General features: G+C 37.9%; 1 protein-coding gene across 4 annotated transcripts in view; it reads right to left on the bottom strand.

Moving 5' to 3' along the window:
* Window positions 1-23,534, bottom strand: part of SLC35G2 (solute carrier family 35 member G2) — a 29,810-nt gene extending 6,276 nt beyond the window's left edge. The window contains exons 1-2 of one of the 4 annotated variants that reach the window (XM_039837235.1): window positions 23,394-23,534; window positions 22,129-22,265 (exon numbers count right to left, since the gene is read on the bottom strand). The gene's annotated coding sequence lies outside the window, so the exon portion shown is untranslated. The other 3 variants (XM_039837234.1, XM_039837237.1, XM_039837233.1) reach the window with 3 other exon arrangements.
* Between the last annotated feature and the right edge of the window lie 1,318 nt (window positions 23,535-24,852).

Raw genomic sequence — 24,852 nt, 5'->3', positions numbered from 1 at the left:
CGTGAAGAGAGAGAGAATGCCTTGTCAGCCCCCAGCTGCTCCAGCCCCTTACTCTTCCAACTCCAGCCACCCATCTGACTTTAAGTATATAAGAGACCCTGAGTCAGAATCGCCCAGCCAAGTCCTTTACAAGTTCCATATCTATAGAAAACATAACAGATAATAAAACGATTGCCATTGTTTTAACCCACTAAACTTGAGGGTGATTTGTTACCTGCCATCGGTAACAGGTACAGCCCATTGCCTTCTCCAGTATTTTAAAGATGGGAAGGAGAAGTGGTCTCAGTGAATTGAAGACCTCATATCTGGTGCTAATTGCATTTTGAAAGTGGGCTATTTTGTCCTCTATTGTGGGATCCTGGATACTAATTCTGAGGTAAAAGGAAAGTTTTATTCAACATCCTGTTAGGCATACATCAGTGTATTTAATCCTAATCCAACTGCATACTTTAAACTGTTATTTGCACTGCGCAGTTTTTGTTCATTTCTGTCAATGGATTAGTCAATAATATATTCCAGCATTTCTTAACACTATTAATATTATATTGTGTTCCACTGATGCAAAACTGTCTTACACTGAAGGAATCTTCTTCAATCTTTCTAGTTTTCATTTAATTTCAGGCTTCATTAATACAATTCTTGAAAAGAACTTGGAATCTTGAGCAGTTCTTTTATTTTTGCCCATATAAATCTTTCAACATGTGAGAATTTCAATAAATATTGAGGTACCATATGCCCTGCACCATGCTAGACTCTATAGATACGAAGATAAATAAAGCAGGCATAGTCCCTGTACTCACGGAGTTTACAGATTAGTGGAAAGCAAGTAAGGTCAAATTTAATATGTTAATAAGTTAATGCAAGCAACTACATGGAGTACAAGAGACTGCCGAAGCACATAAAAGGGCAACTAACCCCAATATGGGGGATCTTAGGAGGTTTCCAGGTGGAAAGGATGCCCAAATTGGGAATTTAGGCATATGTAACAAATCAAGTAAAGAGGAGGAGGAAAAAAAATTATTTTTATTATTTTCTCATTAAATTTTTTTGCCTGGTATAAGTATTGCTACCCCAGCTTTTTGTTTGTTTGTTTCCATTTTCATCTTTTTTCATTCCTTTACTTTCAGCCTGTATGTGTCTTTCAATCTGAAGTGAGTTTCTTGTAGGCAGCAAGAGGCTAGGTCATAAAATGTGATACAGCTATGCCTTCATAGGTAAGAGTCTTGTTATCTATTCAGACACCCTGTCTTTTGATTAGAGCATTTAATCCATTTATATTTCAAGTAATTGTTGAGAGATATGTAGTTATTACCATAGTATTATTCATATTTTTTATCTTTTTTTTCTTCTTCTTCTTCTTAGAGAAGACCCTGTAACATTTCCTATAATACTGGTTTGGTGATGATGAACATTTTTAGCTTTTTCTTGTCTGGAAGCTTTTTATTTGTCCTTCAATTCTGAATGATAGCTTTGCTGGGTAGAGTAATCTTGTTCGTAGGTCCTTGCTTTTTATCACTTTGAATGTTTCCTTGCCAATCCCTTCTGACCTGCAAAGTTTGTTGAGAAATCAGCTGACAGTCTTACGGGAACTCCCTTTTGGGTAACTAATTGCTTGTCTCTTGCTGTTTTTAAGATTCTCTCTTTGTCTTTAACCTTTGGCATTTTAATTATGATGTGTCTTGGTGTGGACCTCTTTGGTTTCATCTTGTTTGAGGGTCTCTATGCTTCCTGGGGTTGTATGTCTTTCCTTCACCAGGTTAGGGAAGTTTTCTATCAGTATTTCTTCAAACAAGTTTTCAATTCCTTGCTCTCTCTCTTCTTCTGGTATCCCTGTGATACGAACGTTGGTGTGCTTGATGCTGTCCCAGAGTCCTCTTAAACTATCCTCATTTTTCTGGATTCTTTTTTCTTGTTGCTGTTCTGATTGGGTGTCCTCGGCTACCCCATCCTCTAAATCACTGATTCAATCCTCTGCTTCATCCACTCTGTTGATTCCTTTTAATGTACTCTTCATCTTAGACATTATATTCTTCATTTCTGACTGGTTTCCTATTATGTTTATCATCTCAATTTTTATGTGTTCTATCTGTTTGTTAAAGTTTTCACTGAGTTAATCTCCTATTCCCCTAGTGCCTTGGCATCCTTATAATCAATGTTTTGAAGTCTACATCTGGTAGATTGCTTATCTTCATCTTGTTGAGTTCTTTTTCTAGAGCTTTGTTCTGTTCTTTCATATGGGACATGCTTCTTTGTCTCCCTGTTTTGGCTGTCTACCTGTGTTTGTTTCTATGTATTAGGTAGGGCTGTTATGTCTCCCAGTCTTAGTAGAGTGGCTTTATGTAGTAGGTTTGCTGTGGGGCCCAGTAGCACAGTCAAGGGAGGGGTCCAGCTGCAGGCCAGGTTCAGCTGCAGTCTGTGCACTTCTGGAGCCACTTGGTAAGAGTCACTAAACAATCCATGGGTGGCTGCCACCCATGCTGGTCTTATAAGTGCCCCAAGGGGCCAAGTCAGAAACCAAGGCTGGCTGCTGCTAGTGCAGGGCTTAGGGCTGATCAGCAAGAGGTACTGGGCACGCTGAGGGCAGATGCTGCTTCTTTGGGTTATGGACCTTTGAAAGATTTTAGGAAAGTCCACGGCAGGAGCCAAGACAGCATATTTATGTGGAATAAACTACTAGAAGAGGCTTGGGTGGGCCCACAAGTTGGCAGAGGCAGAGTTTCAGGGGATCCCCTAGATGGAGCGACCTGTGTTATCCAGGTTGATGGCAATTCAAATACAGGGGTGACTGTGTCTGCAGTATGGGAGGGGGAGGTCTCAGCAAAGGAACAATGGATACTGCCAGCACTTCTGTCCAGGAGAAAGCCACCCCTCCAACCCTCGTCCTGAAGCCTGACAATTCAGCACTTCCCCGGGTCCTTGGTGCTCCTCAAGCAGCTGCCCCAGTGCTGGATCTCAGAGTGACTGAGTCCATCAGTGAGTGAGGCCAGGAGTGGGCCTTTTAAGAGGAACATCTGTAACTCCCAAAGCCCTCCCTCTCACTCAGCCGCAACCTCCACTCGTTTTCATAGCCAGAGGTTGTGGGGACTTGTCTTCTTGGTGCTGAAACTCTGGGCTAGGGAGCCCAATGTGGGGCTGGAATCCCTCACTCCTCAGGTGGAGGATGGGGCTCTGTAGCCAAGAGAGCCCTCTCAATTCTGATAGCCACATGCAGTTGTTTCATGTCTCTGCCCCTCCTACCTTTTTGAGGTAACCTGTTATTTTTGTCACTAGTTGTAGTCTTCTGTTCAGCCAGACCTCAAGTGACTCCATGCATGGTTGCTCTGTAGTTTTGTTATAGTTGGTGTGGTCTCAAGAGGAGGTGTGCACAGCTTCTACTTTCTACGCCATCTTGTCCAGTCTCCTCTTGTGTATGTTTAGAGCTCACATTTGTGCTTCAGTGGTTTTTTCAGTGTTGTTTCCTTTTTTACAAAATATTCCCATCTTTGTGCCCCAATGTCCCTGCATTCATGTGTTTATATACTGTCTTTCTATACTTTTTGATACCAAAAATGGTATCAAACACTATATCTTACAATGTAACTTTCTCATTTTACTTATCAGCAGGCTTTCTCACCATTATATCATCAGCCCCTAACACAGTGCCTGGCACATATTGGCACTCAATAAATGTTGGGTGGAATGGAATGGATTTGAAAACCAAGAAGAAAGAAACATAGAAAAGTATGGGGAATGATGTTAAGATTACTGATATTTCTGTAAGATCTTATAGGCCCAGATAGCCACATTTGCTCTCTTGGTATCACTGCTCAATCAATAGTAATCTTAGGTAACTGAAAACCTATAGTTTCCTTTGATAATCCAAACTTTAAAAATATTTAAAGGAACTCTCCCTGTCCTCTGCCTTTAGCCTCTGTATTAGACAGGGTTATCCAGAGAAAAAGAATCAATAGGATGTATGTATATGTGTATATATGAGAGATTGAGAAAGAGAAGAGGAGGAAAGAGAGAGATTTATTTTAAGGAACTGACTATGCAATTACGGAGACTAGCAAGTCTGCCGGAGACCCAGAGAAAAACCAATGCCAAAGTTCTAGTCCAAAGGCTGTCTGGGGCAGAATTCCCTCTTGCTCAGGGGAAGTCAGTCTTTTGCTTTGTTCTGTCCTTTACCTGATAGAATGAGACCCATTGATATTATAGAAGGCAATCTGCTTTACTCAAATCCACCAATTTAAATGTAAATCTCATCCAAAAACACATTCAAAGAAACATCTAAAATTACATTGGCCAGCCAAGTTTATACATAAAATTAACCATCACAGACTCATTCTCTGCTTGTCTTCCACATGCACAAAAGTTCTGGCTATTCCTAACTATAGGAAATTCTTTAAATACATCATCCTCTTCCATGTCTCTGTGTTTTTACATATGCTGTTTCTTCTTTATAGAATACTCTCTTCCTTTTTCACCTGATAAATTTCTACTCATTCTTCAAGGCCCAGATTAAATATCACCTTCCCTGGAAAAGTCTCCTAGGCTACCTCTCACTCCAATCTGAGTTAGATGCCCATTTGAGTGCTTTCATTATACCTTCAATTATAGAATTTATTGCATTGAATTGCAGCTGTGCTTTTGTCTGTCTCTTCCACTAGACCTGTGAAGGTTTTAAGCCTACACATATTAAAATTAGATATTACAAATTATTGAATTTGCAACATCTAGCACAGTGCTTGGCATGAGATGGGTGTTTAGTAAGTGTTTGTTAAATGAATGAATGGACTATTTTTTCAATGTGGCAAATTTCATTAAAAAAATATAAATAATATAAATAATGGATTTAAGTGGCTAATAACTCAACTAGGGAGCCTTGTTCATTAAAACACTTTAAAGTCCTTAATAATATTGCAAGAATAATAAACATTAGGCTATGCTGTTTGTGTATTTATCTTCTGTACTGCCAGGTCCATTTCTGCTGCTAGGTCTCCCATATTTCTTTTAACATTAAATTCCTCAGGTATAACTGGACCTGTTCCTTAAGTAATATTATCTGTTTTTCTTAATTAAACCACTCTCAATCAATTAGGAAGGGTGCTGGAGCTATATGTCTTTCAGAACCACTGAGATGAACTTCATTTGCTATTTCCTTGCTTCCCAGTGCACACCGCACAGATTGGCCCAGTCAAGTGAGTCCCACCACTAAGTCCACAGCAGTTTTTCATCAGGCTCCCCTGGGCTAGCTCAGGACAAGCTTCTGACTCAGGAGCTATTTACTACCATCAGATCTCTAAATAAAAAAAGACTTTTTGTTTATGCTTACTGCAAAACCAGTTTATATTTATTGTTGAAAATTCAGAAATGTGGGGAAGTAAAGAAAATAAAAACCTTTCATAAACCTAGTACCCAGAGATAACTATTGACCCCCTTCAGGCCTTTTTCTGTTTGTGAACATTTTTCCAAAAATGGTATCAAACACTATATCTTACAATGTAACATTCTCATTTTTCTTATCGGTACTTTGTAAATAGTTTTCCATGTTATTAAATTTTCTGTAACATCACTTTTAATGGCTAGTTAGTATGGATCCAACAGTGGGCTTTGAACATAATAGTCAATCATTAATTTCAGCTTTCTGCATGCTGAAAGGCAAATGAGATGACCAACTGCTTCTAATCCTTTATGCAAGGATAGATCCATAATTATTACAGGAAAAGCTATATATGTGAAAACGAACAGAAAACAATTTTGAAGTTGTCCCACTGAATGTAAATGAATACATGATTTTTGATGGCCAGGGGAAGATTATGAAGAAACAAATAGGAGCTAAATCAAGAGTATTCATGTTATCCCTTTGTTCTACATTCCAATGTCATCTGTGGAGGGAAACTAGCAGAGGTTAAAAGCGAAATAAAGTGTGTCTTCACTCATGTTCTGTGTATTTATTTATGATCAATACATTGGTTTTGAAAGGATTTGAGGAAACCATTCAATTAGAATTAAAGGAAAAATTAAACCACAGGAAATATCAAGCACAGATGCTTCTAAGCACCTGGGATATGCTCTCTTGGATTGCTTGGTCCTGAATATGGTTCTGCATTCTCTAATTAAAATGGTAACTATGTTTATTTAGTCCCTTCTCTGTGTCTGGCAGATAACCAACAACTATATTTTCTCATTTAAAGGTCAAAACAAATCTATGAAGTAGGTATAATAATCTCCATTTTAATTTGAGAGAATAAGTTCTAGGAATTTGGGTCGCTTGCAAGTTAGTGGGTAACATAACCAGTTAATGGTATGGACAAGAGTCAGGTCCCAGTCTCCCTTCCCAAGCCCTTTCTTCTGTACTATACTGCAAAGTAACCATCCAAGGTAGGCAAAATAATGCTCCCCATGCCCTCACCCCTCACTGAGATGCCCACATCCTAATTCCCCAGAACTCGTGAATATATTACCTTATATGGCAAAGGGGAATTAGGCTTGAAGATGGAATTAAGGCTGCTAATCAACTGACCTTAAAATAGGGAGACTATTTTAAGTCTCCTGGATTATCTGGTTAGACCCAATATAATCACAAGGGTCCTTAAAAATGGAAGACATTACCAGAAAACTCAGAGAAGATGTGACAAGAGAAGCAAGGTCAGAGTGATCCAATTCGAGGACTCAGCCTGCTGTTGCTGGCTTTGAAAATAGAAGGGAGTTATGAGCCAAGGAATGTGGGCATCCTCTAGAAGATGGAGAAGGCAGGGAAATGGATTCTTTCCTAGAGTCTCTAGAAAGGAACACACCCAGCCCACACCTTGGTTTTAGCCCAGTGATACCCATATTAGATCTCTGATTTACAGAACTGCAAGTTAATAAATTTGTGTTATTTTAAGCCACCAATTTTGTTGTAATTTGTTACAACAGCAAACAAAATTCATATCATCATTCTATGAACATCTAAAGATCAAATTTGTATTCTTAGAAAACCTACATACAGCTGTGTACAAAAGAATGGCCTGTATGTAAATCCATGATTTTCCCTAGAAAAGAAATTTTCATCTTTTTAAGATGTAGAAAAGTACTGAATGAGACTGCAAAGTTCTGGGTCAAGTGATATCAACAAGGTTATTTCAGCCTGAAGTAGAAACTACTTGATGTCTTGCTTGCTCCTTATGATACTGTTCGAAATGTCTGCTTTTAGGAACCACATCTTTGTGGATCATTTAGAAAAAAGTTAATGAGAAAACATTTCTCAATGGCTGAGTAAACTGCCCTACTGGATATAGCTATTAAATACTGAATCAGAACTTTGGTTGGATGCTACCAAATAGGATTTTGGATTAATAACCAATGCTAAACAGCAAATTTAATCAGTTCTGGCTGGAAGCGGCAGATCTGAATTTGAGTTCTGCTTCTATCATTATCTACCTGTGCATATAACACTTAACCTTTCTAAACTTCAGCTTCTTCATCTGTAAGATGGGTTGATATTGCCAACTTGAAAAGGTTATTAATAAGGGTTTAATAAAAAGATAGAGCAAAAGAACCTAGAACAATACCTGGCATATAGCAGGTGGTCAATAAATACTAGTTTGCTTCCTTCATATTAGTCAAATACTATGGAGATTTTATTAGTATAGAAGAAATGCTTATTTTCCTCTCTGCTCTGTTTCCATGGCAAGAAGGCTTATATACAGTGTATAAATTGCTTGATTAGGAAATGTTTAAAGGATAAAATCACGCATTCTAGGAAATATGCCTGGAGGCCCAGCTTGAAATCTGCTCCTCCAGCTCTTTCAATGACTTTAGAAACTTCTAATTCCTTGTATTATATCTCCTTCTGATTCCTTGTATCATACCTCTTTCTGATCGAAAAAGCTAGAGTGATTTTTGTTATATCTGCAACTAAACCTTGTCATATACAGCACACTGGTATTCTGTGTAATATTTCAAATAGAATCCTATCAATCAAGGAACCTCTCCTGCCTATTCTATTTTTAATGATGTTATTTTAATACAAATACCAATAAAGCATTAATATTTTGCATTAAAATTTATAAAAGAGTATTCATTCACACATAATGTTGTTCTAATGAATCAAAGACCAGAGATAATGCTGGTGATCTCTGCTAACAGTGTTAAATTGCTATTAACTCTTTCCTTGGTGAGATAGGATGATGTATAATAGTAATTCATACTAGACAATTTGCCTACATTTTGTCCTGTAGTTATTGAGGAACATAGCCTACAATTTATCAAGAAAGCTAGAATAGATTTTTGAAAGAATGTCCTAGGATTGGTTTGTAGTCTGAGATAATAATAACGTAAGATGTCCTTAACAGCTCATACTGAAGAAATGCATGTCAGTTGTGGTAAATATGGATTTAGGACTGCCGACTGGGACAAAATCTGAACAACTCATTCAAGCTATCTTCTACTAGGAACCTTTTTAGTTTTATGTGATTACTAAGTTTTCTGGAAATGCAATTATCAAGGCAAATTTGTTTTCATTTAACTCCCTTGCACACACTGTCCATTCTCCCAACCCTGTCTACGCAAATCTTCATCTAGGCCTATCCAGCAAATGTCAGGCCAAGGGGCAAGTACTAACATTCTCTTAGACCGCTGATTATTAAGTGCTTCACAGAGAAGTCAGGAGCCCTCATAGCATGACTCCACCTCCTCCCACAACCATTGCTGAATAGGACTAGTCAACACATCTTAAGTTTTCTGGGTTGTGCACAGCCCAAGGTGGCTCCTTTAATCTGCTATGTCCACTTCTTCAACAGATTCAAGCACCATCTAAAGGGAGCATGCCAAGTCACAATCTCCATTGTGGCCTGGTGAGTTTCATGAAGGCAAGAGAGTTCTCATTCATATTTGTGTTCCTGGCACACAGACACATTTAATAAATATGGATTGAACAAAACTAAAGACTTAGTCCTGACCTGCTTTCTACAATTCTCCTTGAACTTTGTTCTATCTTGCTATCAGGTAGCACAGTCTCTGCTATTTATTCTCCCATTTCTATCCCGGTTTCACCCTTGAAATTGTTCTCACACTGTTATCTTTGTCCCTCGGCTGCAATCAGACTCTCTGTGCTGGGGACACTGGTTCCAGATCCCTAAGGAACCCCTCTCCTAGTCTGGCCTGTCCTTGGACTCTATGCTGGTCCCATGCTGGCCCAGGATTGGCAGAATAATCCAGCCAGGATTCTCCTAGGAGAGGGGTCAGCATCTCTACAAAGTTCTTGGATTAAGAGAACTTTCATTTGAGCTACATCACTAGAGAACTTTCAGCCTAAAAGTAGGAAAGCCTTGAAACCTCATTCATCATACCTCCTTGTCATTTGAAACAGATTCTGAATCACTTACCCAAGATGAAATAAAGCTAAAAACCTAAGAGTTACCACCGTTAGTCATATCCACAAATCATCTGGGGGGGGCGGGGTGAGGCGGGGGCGGAACCAGCTATAGCCAATTTAAAAGGAGTATTCAGGGATAAATTATGATCTTTATTACCCACATTATTGACCAGTAAGAAACTGATATTTAGCTAAAAAAAATAGTAGGTTGTGAAATCCTTCACTCTATCCATGAGCTTCTTTATCTTGAGGGGGAAAAAAATTTACTCTGAGTCTGAGGAATGAATGGCAAGTTTGTTGCATTCTGGAATCTGGTTTTGGTGCTCTAACCCTGATAATCCAGCCCTCAGATGGGGCTCATTCTGCATTATTGTAGCAATAGCTAGCTTCTGTTTCCACACCCATTGAATGAGCCTCCTGATCCTGCTAACCATCTTGCAAATGCATCTTCTTACTCAGAAGAATGGAGAGGAATGTGGATGAATCAGTCCAAATCCATCATCATCACTGTACTTTGCTGGTAACAGGTCAGTGGTGACATCCTCTTTGAGGATCACTCCCTGCAGTGCTAACAGATGCATAACAACACCAGGACTCACAACAGCTTACCCATTCTAGGCTAGAAGAGATTTGGGACATACTAGGCTGAATAATAAGCCTCTCAGCATGTTAGCTAACATCAGCTTGAAAAAGATGAATACTTAGGTGAGAAAGAATTCTTATTTGGGGCTGAAAAGCAGAAGCTGCCCAAGAGGGTATAGGTCAGAGCTGCTTGATGGGGCTGGCTAAGGCTGAAGCTGGAAGTATGGCTGGTTGAGTTGAGGATGAAGGCTGCTTAGTTGAACTAAGAAAGGCAGTGGTATTGGATTCTAGAGTGGGCCAGGCTGGAGGAGCAAAATGGAAAGTGGTCTAATTGGTCCAAAAAGAATTGGGCTAAGCTGGGCTGTGGGAGAATGGGAGAGAGGCCTGAGGATTTTGCTGGGCTATGTCAGTCTGGATTATAGGAAAGGAGAGAATTATAGCTAAGGGACTTGGAAATAAGGCGAGGGAAGGAGAGAGATCTGTGGAATATGTGGGGGGTTGTGGGATTTGTGGGAAGGAGAAGTGGGAGTGCACCAAACAGGAGGCCTAGTCCAAGTTTGAGCTGGAGACTCAGCTGACAGATCTAGGGCGGAAAGTTAGGGAATGGATAGCCAGGAGTTGTCAGCTGTGCAGGAGATGGTAGGAGTCAACAGCTGGCTCTGGGAGGAACAAAGAGAAAAAGGAAAGGACTGAATAAGAGCAGAAGGTAGAAAAGAGAAAGGGGTAGAAAAGGGATGGGAGTTATCAGTCCATTTAGAGCTGGACTAAACATTCTCTCTTGCCATCAGCTTGGAAGAAACTGGGTCTATTACTGTGTAAGCAAAATCAAGCAAGAAGCCTGGCTCCTCTATACTCAAAGGTGGTTAATGACTTTAATAAACTATAATAAACTGTGCATACTAGTTAACTGGAAAAGGTTAACTGGGGTTGAAAAGAAGCCTTATGCGACAGTTTTCAAAGAAGAAAGTTGATTTGGCTTGTGCGAAGGCAATGCAGCCAGATTTGGAGCAGGGCAATTTGTGTTATACTATTTGAAAATCCATTCTGGCACACTATGATGAACATGTCGGCTGGCAGCTAAGAACTTACTGAATGCAAGAGTCTTGCACCATTTAAAATTGACACTTCTCCTTCCAGGAAAGAGCCTTTCTAATCTCTGAAGTAGTGGACTTATAATTTGCATAAAATATGCCATTCTCAATGAACATATATTTATCATCTACCACTCACTTTCCTACTGTCTTAAAAAAAAAAAGAATCAGTTTGCTGTGAATCAGCGCCTTTAAATACAGCCGTGCTGTGTGACTGTTAAGAGTAGCAAGAAGTCATTGCTAAAAGGGGGAGGAGTAGGAGTAAAATGATCGTTTTCTATTTCCATGATCTTTTTTGTAGGTATGTAAGTGGTTAAATCACCAATTAGGTTAGGTGCTAATTAAATATAAAACAAATTACAGGGCTGTTCTGATATGCTTATTAAAGTCATACTTATTGGTTGTTTATCCTTTACCTAACTCTCATGAGAGAGGATCAAACAGCCCAACTGTGTTCAAAGAAGTCTGCCAACCCCCCCAGGACTTGCAGCAATCCCTGAACAAAAAAGGAATACCCAGGATCAGCAGTCTACTCTCAAATCTCTCAAACACTACATATACCCCCTGCTCACATTTGCCCTGTTCCTGCTCCTGTTTATCCATGAGAAAGCCAAGCCTGAAATCCCTCTTGAGGCCAAGATTTATGGAAATGCCAAATTAAGTAGTTCAGAATTTAAAAATTTTGGTTTCATTTGATCATAACTGATTCTTCACACTATATCCATCACTCAATGAAATTACATCTCAGTCCCATCTCCCTATATACCACATTTCATTAAACCCAAATAAGATAAAGCAATTAAAAAAATGGTGACCAGATGCCATCTTTTTTTCAGACCAAACCATAAGTCAGATTTTGAATGAAACTAACAACACCTGGTTGGTTAAATGGCATACCTAGATTAAAAAATCACTCCTTTAATGAATGTGTTTGTGTGTATGTGTGTGTGTGTGTGTGTGTGTGTGTGTAATACTACTGCAAAGCTGAAAAGAGACATTATGAAGTCCTGTCCTTGGCACAGACATTGCATGTGAAGGACAAGCATCACATAATCCATCTTGTCAGTAGTTAATTTTACCGGCAACATGTATCGAAATTTTAAATGTATGAACTATTTGACCTAGCAATGCCATTTCCAGGAATATATCCTGAGGAAATCACTAGTAAACTACACTAAGATGGCATGCAAGGATATTCATCATGGCTTTCTTTACACAATGAATAATTGGAAATAATTGTCCTTTAATGGGAGACTAGTTAAATAAAAACACCAAAGCAATATTATGCAGTCATCCAAAAAGATGATGTATGTGTCTATATACTGACATAAAAAAATTTTCATGTTACATTGCTAAGTAAAAAGAAAGGTATAAAAAACTATTCATGGTATGATTCTATTTATGTGACATTTCTATCTATACTTATAGATGGTAGAATTTCAATTTTTCAATATTCTTTTTACTTAAAAATTTTTTCTGCATAAGCATGTATTTACTTTAAAAATCAGGAGGAAAAATTAGGCTATTTTCATCAGAGGGGGGAAAAAAAAACAACACTACTTCAGTCAGACCAGAATAGTCACCTAGGAAGCCAAATGTAGCTGTTGTATTTCTGTGCCTTCTGTCAAAAGGAAAACTGTGGATAAACAGGCCATATTACAGAGAGATTTGAATCGATGGTGTCTAGAACCCAAACCAAAACAGAGGTGAAACACTACATAAACTAAGGAGGATGCCTTTATCATACATAGTATTTGAAAGAATTAATTCATTGTGCATGTATGTGCATATTACTATATTTTCATGACTAAAAAAAAAATAATGTGGATTCCAAATGGCAGCAAAGAATATAATTACCATTGTTTTTTCTTACATAAGTTACCACTCCATAAATCTACGTGTTAATGTGGAAAAATCTGACATGAACAGATGGAACTCATGCTGTTTTCTAAAACATGAACAGATTTCTGATCTTCTGGACTAAGAAATTATGTCAACACTAAAAAAAAAACAGACACTATCATCCATCTCCTAGAATTTCAATTTAAGAAGCTGCTAATAAAAGCGATATTTCCCTCTCTAGAAATACAGCACGGTGATATGTTCCTCTCTTAATGGAACGTGCTCTTCATACAGTATCAAAACTTAGTGGGATATTTGTGGCACTGGTAGTACTGGTTGACTGATCAACTAACCGTACCAGTTTTGGAAAAATGTTTTTGGCAGGTGGCAGCATTTGGCAGGTGCCTCCACCCTTCATTCTCCAAGTTTCTCAGGAAAGGCACATCCCTGCGGGCTGCCACTCTGCTGGTTAAATCTTTATCTCATTAGCCCAAGGGCCCATTTTCCTGAGCATCTTCACTGGAAGAGTTTCACAAATAAATGCCCTTGGGCTTGAAGACCCAATAAAGGGCTCTCTGTCAAGTAATTAGCAGCTTTGCATTCATTCTGCTCCACCACTTTCTAGCTGTATAACTTAAGGCTATAAGGAGGCTGGTGGAGTCAGAGGACTGGGTCTGAGGAGGAGCCTGAGCCAAGGAGGTGGCCCATGAGGTCAGGATATTGGTTACATAAAGGGAAAATGAGCAAATAGTTAAATATATGGAAGATTTCTCCCCATTAGAGAAGAAAGTTACAAATAAAAAAAAGGGTGAAGACTAGAATGAACCCTGTAGTATTGGAATGGAGTTGGAGATATTAGAGTAAATTCATGAGTTTTAATATAAATAGATGAATAGATATAGAAGTAGAGATATATGTTTATATGTGTTTGTCAGTTTCCTGGTTCTGTCAGCTACAATGGCCCAAAAGAAACAGCACCCCAATAGCAATGACCACACCTAGCACCCAGATCTTAACACTCTCTATTAAAAGGAATGAAAGCTCCTTAGAGAAATAGCTTTTGAAATGACTAAAATGGTTGGGGCAGGAAAAATACGAGATGAGCCTAAAACACCTTACACCAGAAAGTACTCCAAGGATAATATAGAAATGTCAAAAGAACACAACAACCAGCTTGAATGGAGTTCCAATGGCCAAATATGTCATAATTTCAGCATCAAAATCAATAATAATAATAATAATAATAATAATAATAATAATAATGAGTTAAATCCACTGAATAAAACAGAAATCCATAAGTCCATACTGATATAATTAAATGAATAAACGAATAATGATAAAAGAGAAAATTCTTCCTTATAATAGAACCAACTAGTAAATGTAAAATAAATGTTGAAAGTGGAAAAATTGCCATTTGACAGTCATCATAGTAATAATATATTCAAGAAAGAATCATCCTAAAATAATTGACTGAAATCATCATAAAATAATTGACTGAAAGTTTGTTGGATGTTTACATAGTCTCAAAGTATCCCCCCACAAAATACTTATTAATTACAAAGGGAAAAATAATATCTTTACAGTGGAGAAGTATCACCTTAACCAAATCATCAAAGTTAATATCACCAGCAAAAAGACAAATCAATTTTGACTCTCTTAATAAGATACACTGAGAAGAACACAATATCATTTCTATCATATACCTGCCAAAAATGTATAACTTGCACCTTATTACAAAGAAACATCAGACAAAATGAGAGACATTCTACAAAACTAATAGCCTGAACTTCTGAAAAATGTCAACTGAAGACAAGAAAGGAATGAAGAACTGTCACAAATTACAGATTAAAGAGACATAACAACTAACTGCAATTCTTAATCTTGGATTTGATACTAGACTAGAAATAAAAAAAATAAAAATAAACATTTCCCAAAGAGTAAATTATTAGGACAAATGGCTAATTTTGAATTAGGTCTGTGGGTTAGATGGTAGAATTATATCAGTGTTAAATTACTCATTTTGATGATAATACTGTGATTATACAGGAGACTGTCTTGTCTTTAAGGAAAACATCTAAGTATTTAGGAGTAATTAGGCATCACATCTGCAACTTACTTTCAATTGGCTCAAAAAAGAGAAAAAGAATATGAATGAATGATAAAGCAAACATTGCAAAAAAAAAGTTCACAATTAGAGAACTTGGGATGAAGGATATATGAGAATTATCCTTCACCCAAGACATTAATTGGACTATGAGTTTAACTTTCCTATAAGTTTGAAATTATTTCTAAATAAAATGTTAAAAATGTGTTGGAGATAACAGTATCTATCATGGAGCTGTTGGGAGACATATATGAGTTAATATGTGTGCTTAAAACAAAGCTAGGTACATAGTAAATGCTAAATAAATGTTAGTGATGATGGTGGTAGTAATGATGGTAGTAGTAATGATGAAGCCTTGAACTTTAAACCACAACTCATCTGAATCAAGACAAGTGGACTCTGACTCACTTATTTTCTTTTTAGATTTAATTTAGAAATTGAAATAATACTTATTTGCACTTGAAATGCTAACAACATTATTAAACTTGTTTATTGCAGTTTAAGCACACAGTGTTCATGTAGGATTGTATTTTATAAACTGGTGTCCTCAAGCATAAACATGTTAGTAATATTTTTTAAATAATCGAGATTAATTTTTTGAAAAGTAATTTTCGCCCTTCATTAACTTAAGCAAAATGGTGATAATGAGAATAGAAAAGTCATATATATATCTATATGTCTTTATAGATATACATATATAATTTATACATGTAATATAGGACAACCATATACATACTATAATAATATACATAGAATTAAAGACCATGAGAATTGAAAAAAACTTTTCAATTCCTTTGCAAGTAACTACATCCTCTCCAATTCCTTTGCAAGTAACTACATCCTCTACAGCATTCCCAATAAATAGTACAGTTTGTTTGAACACCTACAATGACAGGAAACTTACTCCTTCTCAAGGTAGCCACCTGGGAGTCACTCTGATTATAAGATTATGTTTAACATTGAGTCGAAATCTTTCTCCATATAATTTCCAGAGGCTGTTCTTACATATTTCCACTAATTCAGTCCTTCTTCCACATGACAACCTTTCAATATCAGAAACTACTATTTATTTCCTATCCTCTCAGATGTCTCATCATGAGTTTTTTCTTCTTTGAACTGAAAATCTTCCCTTTTTTCATTTATTCCATGTATAATCATGGTTTTCAATCTCCTCACAATGTTAACCACTCTTTTCTAAACATACACTGGTTTCTGTAATCTCTCCTATTGAGGAGATTCTGTTTCTATGAGGGCAGCCTGAGATCACACCAGCTAATATGGCAGCCCCATGCATTCATGTTTATTCCTTCATTCAGTCAGTATTTATTGAGTGCCTATAATAAAATTAAGAAGACAGGCTTTCTCTTAAAGACGTACATGTTCATTTGGGGAAAAAGATAATATGGTATCAAGTGCCACAAAAGAGACATAAGTGTTATATACATTAAAGGAAGGAAATTATACAATTAAATAGGTATTTGCTTTAACATTAGAGTACTGAAGAGCAAAGCAAAAATAATGACAATTCCAGACCTATTTTGGGGGGGATAGCATGAGAATTGGCAAAAAGCTGCAGATTGAGATTTAAACTACATTAGAAGAGAAACTCCCAGATTAGCATTACCATACAGATTTAGAAGACATAAAGCATTTATACAGAGCTTTTTTTTAACCTTGAGAGCTCTGACAAGAGGATCAATAATCCAGAGTGATTTACATTCAACTTTATAGGAAGGCAAAAAAAAAAAAAAAAACCTCACACATCCAACTAGACTACTATGCACCAGACTTATACCAATTCTTTACAGGTGTTATCTTACTTAATCTCACAACAACCCAAACAAGGTAGGAACTAACTAACATTAGTACCTTTTTTTTTTTCAATCAATCAATCAATCAATAAGTGAAGCTTACAAAGGTGCAACCAGGCTTCAAATCCAAGCTGTCCAACCTTACAGCCCAATTTGAGACCAAACAAAGCAATCTCTGGCAAACTCCTACCCACATACCCACACTCATCCTGGTAGACTACTCACTGAACAATCTGTTCCTCCTCTGGGCTCAATAACAGTTTCTACAGGGCTCTGTTCTAGTGCTTGATACAGTATCACTGTGAGTTGTATATGTAACACTAACCCCTGATAAAGTGTTACTGCTCCAAGAACAGAGATTATATCCTTATCTTCTTGGTATCCACAGGTCCTAGGGCATTGCCAGACTCAAGGAATGCTGAGAGAATAAATGAGTCCTCTAGCATAGCTGGCTTGCTTTGGAGAAAGTCACCTTCTTAACTGAGAACCTCTAATTCTAGGTCTAAGTAGTTGTGAAGCAGTCCTTTCATCGCCACAATTCTGCAACCTAACTCTATCTTTTATCTCCTAACTCTAAGGGAATCCAAGAAGTAAAGTAAGTATCTGGCTTTAATTCATCACCACCCTCAGCAGCCTCATTCGCCTTTGGGATCTTCACCCCCACATAGAATAGGTCGGCCAGAGTTACACAGAGATCAGAAGCAAAATAAATAGGAAATTAGATTTCTACTTTCCTTCGTCAAGTTCTTAAAGTAAAAGTCAGAGTTCAGTAAAGTTGCTGATAGTTTGGGGTCTTAAATAAAAGAAAAGAGATACAAAGCAAGTGCCTTTGATAAGTGAGAAAACGATTAAATTTTAGTAAAGATGACAGGCATGTGGATTGAGTTCATATATAACGTAACTATGGAATAGTGTTAACTGCACATGAAGTAGGCCCATTGGTCACACATAATTCCACTACAGCACTGCCTATAAGAGAAACAAGAGAGAATAAATAATTTAGTATGTGTAATGTTATATAAGTGCCAAAATTTGAAAATTATATATATGTATTAACATTTATAAGGCAAAATAAAGTTTTAGTCCACAGAAGATAAAAAGCTCTGTGATCTCAGTTAGTCTTTGACATTTTCCAACCGCGTAGAAGGGTATTTCCTGTGTCCAGACCACAAGGTAGATAGATAAAAAGTGAGAAAGGAGGAGGCACTAGAGTGATTATCATTCTCCTTCTCACACTCAATGGCCAGCAGACAGTGACTATTAATGTAACACTTTGGTTACTTGGAGAATCTAATGCTAAGGGCAGAATGGCAGGAAAAAAAATGTGTAGTGATAGAGAAGGGTACTTTGCTTGCTTTTATAATCAAAATAATGCAAGAGAAATATGAAACAAGAAGGAAGATATAACAGTGGTGCATAATATCCTGGGACCGTGACTTATCAGAGTGTTTAAGAATATCATTCATGGTACAAGGTGGCCTCAGCAAGGACAATGAAGCACTATTCTCATCACCAGCAAAATATTTTAAAGTGCTCAGAAAAAAAGTGGTCCTGGTTAGAATATGATTAATGCCATCATCTTCTTCCTCACCAACAAATTCCAATCCCAGACTGAAAGAGTATATTTCTACTTAGCTCACCAGGAGGTAAAGATTCCTCAAGGACCTAATAATTGGGGGAAGGTCTAATCTTCATTATAATAACCACAAACTGTCAGGTTCCTAGATAGACCAACAAATGCTGAGATCTGCTAGGAGATCTGAGGTGTGGATAGCAATGTTATCCAAGTTCAAAGGTATTAGGGAATTCAGCTATCCATTTGAAATTAAGATATTCTATACATATTCACTTCATTAAGTCTGTGTCTTTGGAAAGACTCTAAATTATGTAAAAGTATGAAAAAAGTTATGATTAATCTGTTAATCTCTCTGCCAATCTCCCCAAATACTATTTTCTCATGTGACTAAATTCACTAACTCCCATTTCTAATAGCTAAAACAGAATTGTCAGCCATATTAATTAAATAAGTCAGCCAGTGTGATCGATCATTGCCCCTCTTCAGTTTGAGCCCCTCCACTTGCAACTACCCCACCCCTTAGCTAGAGCTGATTGGCAGGTCTACAAACAAATAGACAAAGCCTTTTAGATCCTGTTTAGAAACAGAATTGGTGACTATCTAAAGACAATAAGAATCTAGGTTCTAGTCCTTAGTAAATTTAATCATGTTCTTTCTCTCGCTAGAGAATAGTTTTATAATCTTGGGGTGGGGATTAGAGTGGTGTCAAATCCCACTCAAACATCACAAAGGAAAGATCAACAGGTTTGACTCCATGAAAATTTAAATCTTCTGTGCAAAACAAATAATAAAAATAAAAATAAAAATAATTTTAAGTGACAAACTAAAAACAACAAAGTCAACGACTTTCATCCAAATGGGCTCTTAAAAACTCAAGAAAATTGGGCAAAGGCTATGAATAGGTAATTCACAAAAGAAGAAATACAAATAACCCAATAGACACACGGAAAGATGCACAATTTCTATAAACAGACACAAAAATTAAAAGGAGAGTGAGATAACTTTTTCCTCTTAGGTAAGGAAAATGGAAAAAGCTGATTATATCTAACATAAGTGAGTGAAGAATCTAGAACAGCATGCACTATTGGTTGCAGAGCAAATTGTTCAAGATTTTTGGAGGGCAAACAATATGTACCAAAATGTAAAATGTACATTCTCCCTAACCCATTTCCTAATTTCAATTAGGAATTTATTCTAAAGAAATAACACCATAACACAGTGGTATATTAAAAGAATATTCACTAAGCATTGTTTTTATTATCCAAAATTGTAAATAATCTAAATGTACTTAAATTAAATATTGATTAATTCAATATTTATATTATCAGGTGGGAAGATATCCATATCTTATGTGGAAAAATAGAAAAATAGATATAATATGATTCTATTTATGATACACCAAATTTAAGATGCACATTTTTTTCAAATTTCTCAAGTCAAAATGCATCTTACAATTAATAACATCTTACATTCAATGAAATGTATATTTATTTATTAATTTAATGATCTAAAAGTATTTGTTACAAATTAATATTCGTGGTTACCTATGGAGAATGACTTATTAGAGGGTTTTATCTTCTATTCTGGTGTTGTTTTCATTTTTTATAATCAGCTATATTTTAAATTTTCTTCTATTAAAACAATAAAATTATTCCCATTTGTCTGTTCTAAAATGTTTTTAAACCCCTGAAAGAAAATACTACAGAATAGCTCATCAATGCCTGAATAATCATTCTTTTAGTTTTTGGAAAGAGTTATTTTGATCCATAATGGATGTCAAAAAAAAAAAAAACTGTTTGTTTTTTAAGGTATTTGACCAACCTTATTTGTGTACATTCTTATGAACCTCAGTGATATGAATTCCTTAATTTGGCTAAAGGTAGACTGTGTTATATTTTCTTTCATCTACAAAAAAATACTCTAAAGAATAGCTCCTTTTGAAAAAGACTGCATACTAACAGTTAAAAAATACTACAGACTAAACAGCATTTTAAGTAAAAACACTTTCATTAAATATTTAGAAATTAAATACAGCACATCGAAGGGTTACATGTTATTCCTCATGGAGGACAAGCCTATGTATATGTGTGTGGGTTAAACATAAATAATTACTTCTTTAAAGCCATCTTCAATAGAATTTTACTAAATGAAAAGAATTTAACTAAAAAAGGAAGTGGGGGTATAAACCTAGAGTTTAAAATGTAATCTTTTTTATAAAATAAAAAATATGGTAGTTTCTTTTATTATAGAGAAGTGAAAGACTAATGTAAATGACAGAAATGGTAAAGAAAATACATATTTGACTACATAGAAATTGAAATTTTCTATACAGTATAAAATATCATAAATTTAAAAATAAAAAAAATTAAGAAAAAAAATTACAACATATGTAACCGATTCCTTAGGAAACAAAGAGCTCTTATAAATAAGAAAAAATGTAAGCACATCAATTGAATAAGGATATGAGTTCACAAAATAGTATAAGAAATAAGTATAACCAATAAATATATGAAAAGATGTTCTTTTCTGCCTATTCAATTGGAAAATATTTTTAAAAGGTTGATAAAATCTGATAACCTAATTTTGGTGATAGTGTGGGGATACTGACATTCTAATTCAGTGTTTATAGTGGTATATATCGGTACACTTTTTCTGTAGCACAATCTGGAAATAGTGTTCTCCCAATAAATATTTCTTGAATACACTGGCACTGTTTAAATGCTGAGAACATAGTAAAGAATAAAACAGACAAGAGAGGAGACAGAAAATAATTGAACGAATAAATGAAAAATAGAATGTATCTACCTGCTGAATCATCAATTTCATTTCTAGGAATTTGTTTTAAGAATATAGTCAAACAAGTAAACAGATGTTTGTTCAAAAATATTGTTTGCAGAACTGTCTATAATAGCAAAGAATTGTAAATACATAAATGTTCATTATTATGAGATTGTTTAAATAAATTACATTCTATCCACATAGTACAATATTATTCAACCTTTAATAATGATGACCTAGTTTTATGTGTATTGGTTTGAAAGACATTAATGATAAATTCTATAGTGAAAATTCAACCAACAGAAGATCAATCCATTTAAAATGCATGTGTGTTTATCTAAAAGAAAATCTATTTACAATGGTTTTTCTCTAGTTTATGCATTTCTCTATTACCTAAATTTCTTACAATGAACATACATTTTGTGAGAAAAAACAGATATCAATGTTTTGAAAGATATATACGTAAACTTTAAGTTCGCAAACCATATAATACCAGTATATTTGAAATTGCCAGCATTATGATACATCTCAGTCATACTTTCTTCAGATTATAACTTTCCATAAGGTTATTATCTATAAATTTTTCATTAATTCTTTTTAACTTCCTTGAGGAACATCTTTTATTTTGTATAAATATCAATTTTCTATCTTTCTAGACTGTCTTTGTTCTGCTATTAAAATACTGCATGTATAAATACTTAATTGCTCGGCAAAATACCAAGCACTTTAATCCACAGGTTCTGTGATTTGGGAACAGATGATTATGAAAATTAATGGTTCTGCAGAGATCAGAAACACTAGAGGTATCAAAAAAAATAACGATGGATTACTCAAAAGTTCTGGAAAAATGTGTGACTTGTAGTGTGTGATGGCGTTAAAAACAGGAGTGTATTTACATGTGCATTATGTTTGCCTGTGTATTCACATATGTGTATCCTACATATACATATGTGAGATTCATGTTCATGCTCACTGTGTGTGTACTTGCATGTAGAAAATCAAATCTGTTATGTAGGGTCAGCATCAGCGAGCCACATTTGCCTTTATGTTATCTTCAGGAAACCGACATCAACCCATCTGCAAAGGGTTTCAGTGTTGGACCGGCTCCACTCTGGCCACCGGCCTAGGAGATGGGCTATTTCTGGCAAAGTTGCAGAGTAGAACCGTGAGGCAGGCAGCGGCCCAAAGTAAGCCGACGGAGGCTCTTGAGGCACTTCAGCACCACGGACACGGGCAGCCCCAATCAAAGTCCTTTCCGGCGGAATAGCCAGTGGAGACCGCCCTCTCCCTAGCCGCCCACAGCCCTCTCCACCCAGTGCGTCACTATCTCGGGGACCTTAGTCGTCACTCAGCAGCGTGCTTTCCCTCCCGCTCCTAGCCAAGCCCCGCCAAAGATTGGACGGAAATGCAGATCCGTGCAGCGCCCCCACTCGCCCCAACACAAGTCTTCCTGCTGGCCCACGCCACCCTTTTATCTACTCTTCCTCTCAAAAGAGGCCAAACCGGCGCACGTGGCGTAGAAATGCTACAGCGCCCAGAGGCTGGTCAGGGAGGATTCCGTTTTTCTACGGTGGGCTGGGGAAGGTTGAGTAGACTTGCCCTGCGCCTCCAGCTTCCATACTCGGCCGTAGCCTGACCCACTACTCCTTGCCCTCCTCTTTTATTGGGGAAAGATTTCTACGAACCGTTTATTCTCCACGAAAATCTCAACCCATTTAGATGCGTTCGAGAAACATAGACATTAGACGAGAGTAAAAGAAAATACTAATTCTTGGCCATATTTCTAAAACCATTCAGCATTCTTAAAAGTTTGTATTTGAAATTGATCCCATGACGCCATAGGGACTCACCCTTGTTGGGTGGGCTTCTAGGAGAGAGGAAAGCAATAGCCCTTGGCCTTTATCATAGAGGCTGGGGAAGGACCCATACCTGCGACGGCGGCAGGAAGTGGGGGCGTAGAGGCCGTAGCTGATGCTGACCGTACTGACCCCAAGTCCTGGTTCCCCAAAAGACCAGTGCAGGGAAGTGGGGTCCCCACGGCCTTTCAGGCGTCGAGCACAGTCCCCCACAAAGGTTTGTGGAGAGGGCGGGGCGCTTTGCCCCTGGCTGGCCCAACCCAGAAAGAGATACTCTGACCTTTAGATGCAACGGCTAAAAGCGGGCGTGTGGGATTCGCAGGACTCTCCCACCCCTTCCAGGTGGGGCGGCTGGGCAGGCAGGGTCAAGGTCCCAGTCCGCGGCTGCCGATCGGCTCTCGGGGCCGGGTTACCTGAGTGTCCCGGCAAGGAAGGCACGCCGGGGCTGCTAGCTGCTGCGCTCCTAAATACAGCCTCGGAGCCCGCTGAGGGCTCCGCGCTCTTCGCCAGGAAAACGGCGGCGGTGGCTACTGAGGATGCCAGGCGCGGCGGGGAGAGGGGCCGTGGGTGCGGGCACTGCGCCTGCGCTCTCCACTGCCCACCTCCCTACCGGCCCCGCGGTGCAGGCGTTGAAGACCGCGGGGGGCGCCCTGGATTTGTGCCTGGACTGAGGGACTTCCCGTACCCGTGCGGTGGGAGGGTCCAAAGGCGCTGGGAAACTGCCTGCTGGGGCCGCCTTGGCCTGTACCCTTGGAGAGAGTGACACTGCAGAGCTGGTTCCTGGACGCAGGTTGATATACCCCAATTCCGTGCTGAATAAATGTAGTCTCTTGGGAACAGACCTGGTCATCAAACCAATGGATTAGATGGATCAAGAGAACAACCCTAGACCAGGCAAAAAAGGGTGAGGCCTGAACCAAGGTGATAGCTGTGGGAAAAGATAGGATGTGACTGCTGGTTTTACCTCTGTCCCTCCAAATCCACTCTCCACCCTGCTCTGTGACTCAGGGCTGACTTTTGTGGGCTACATTAAAGGTCTGCAGACTTTTACTTGGTTTGGCCAATGGGAGACACCTGCAGGAGATTACAGAGGAGGGTATTATTCAGGACCACCCTCTATACGCCCAGAGGGCCACTCTTTTAGCAGTGGCTATATTCTTCACCTGAATGCCATTGCTCCAACCCTGTGGCCCTCTCCTACAGTTCTCTCTTGGTTCTGTTTACCACTCTCTGCCCTTGCCCCTTCAGGCCTGGGACTGGTAATGGCTCCCAGAAGTGGCCTTTAACCCTATCCACGCCTTTTAAAATAGTACCTTCATTAAACTCTTCTCAAATATTCTTGGATATGTTGTCCCATCTTTTTCCTACCATTCCAGGACACTATAATATATTTTACTTTATTGTGATTGGGAAGATGCAGAAGGAGAAAAATGTGTAAAAGAAAGATGGGGCTTTTAAAAGGTGACATGTCTCCCAGAGTCATCTTGACACAGTTCCCTGGACTCTAAGCAGCCATCATGCTAGGTGGTGTCCCCACGGGTCCCCCAGCCTGAAGGCACCACAGACAGATTGAGTAGACCCAAGAATGGGATTCAGACCACTCAGAACCAATGTATTCACAAAGGGGCTGAGGATCAACTGAGTGTCCAGCATAATAGAAAGTTTGGATGCCTCTTGATGTGAAAAGACAATCTAGATCTTTATGGAGCTAGTACTGGTACTCTTCCAACGGCAGCTAGGCTGCTTTTGAATGAGTTAATATTCTTATGACACTTAAAAGAGTCCTGGGCACAGTATCTAAAATATGTGTTTATGAAAAAGCTGCTGAGTGAGGCAATTGTCCATGAGAGTCTCCAGCTATTTCTGTAGAAA

The sequence above is a fragment of the Pteropus medius genome, unplaced genomic scaffold (genome assembly GCF_902729225.1).
Source record: "Pteropus medius unplaced genomic scaffold, Ma_sr-lr_union100, whole genome shotgun sequence".
Taxonomy (NCBI): domain Eukaryota; kingdom Metazoa; phylum Chordata; class Mammalia; order Chiroptera; family Pteropodidae; genus Pteropus; species Pteropus medius.
Note: the sequence above shows the minus strand (reverse complement) of the source record. Positions and strands in the feature narration are given on the sequence as shown.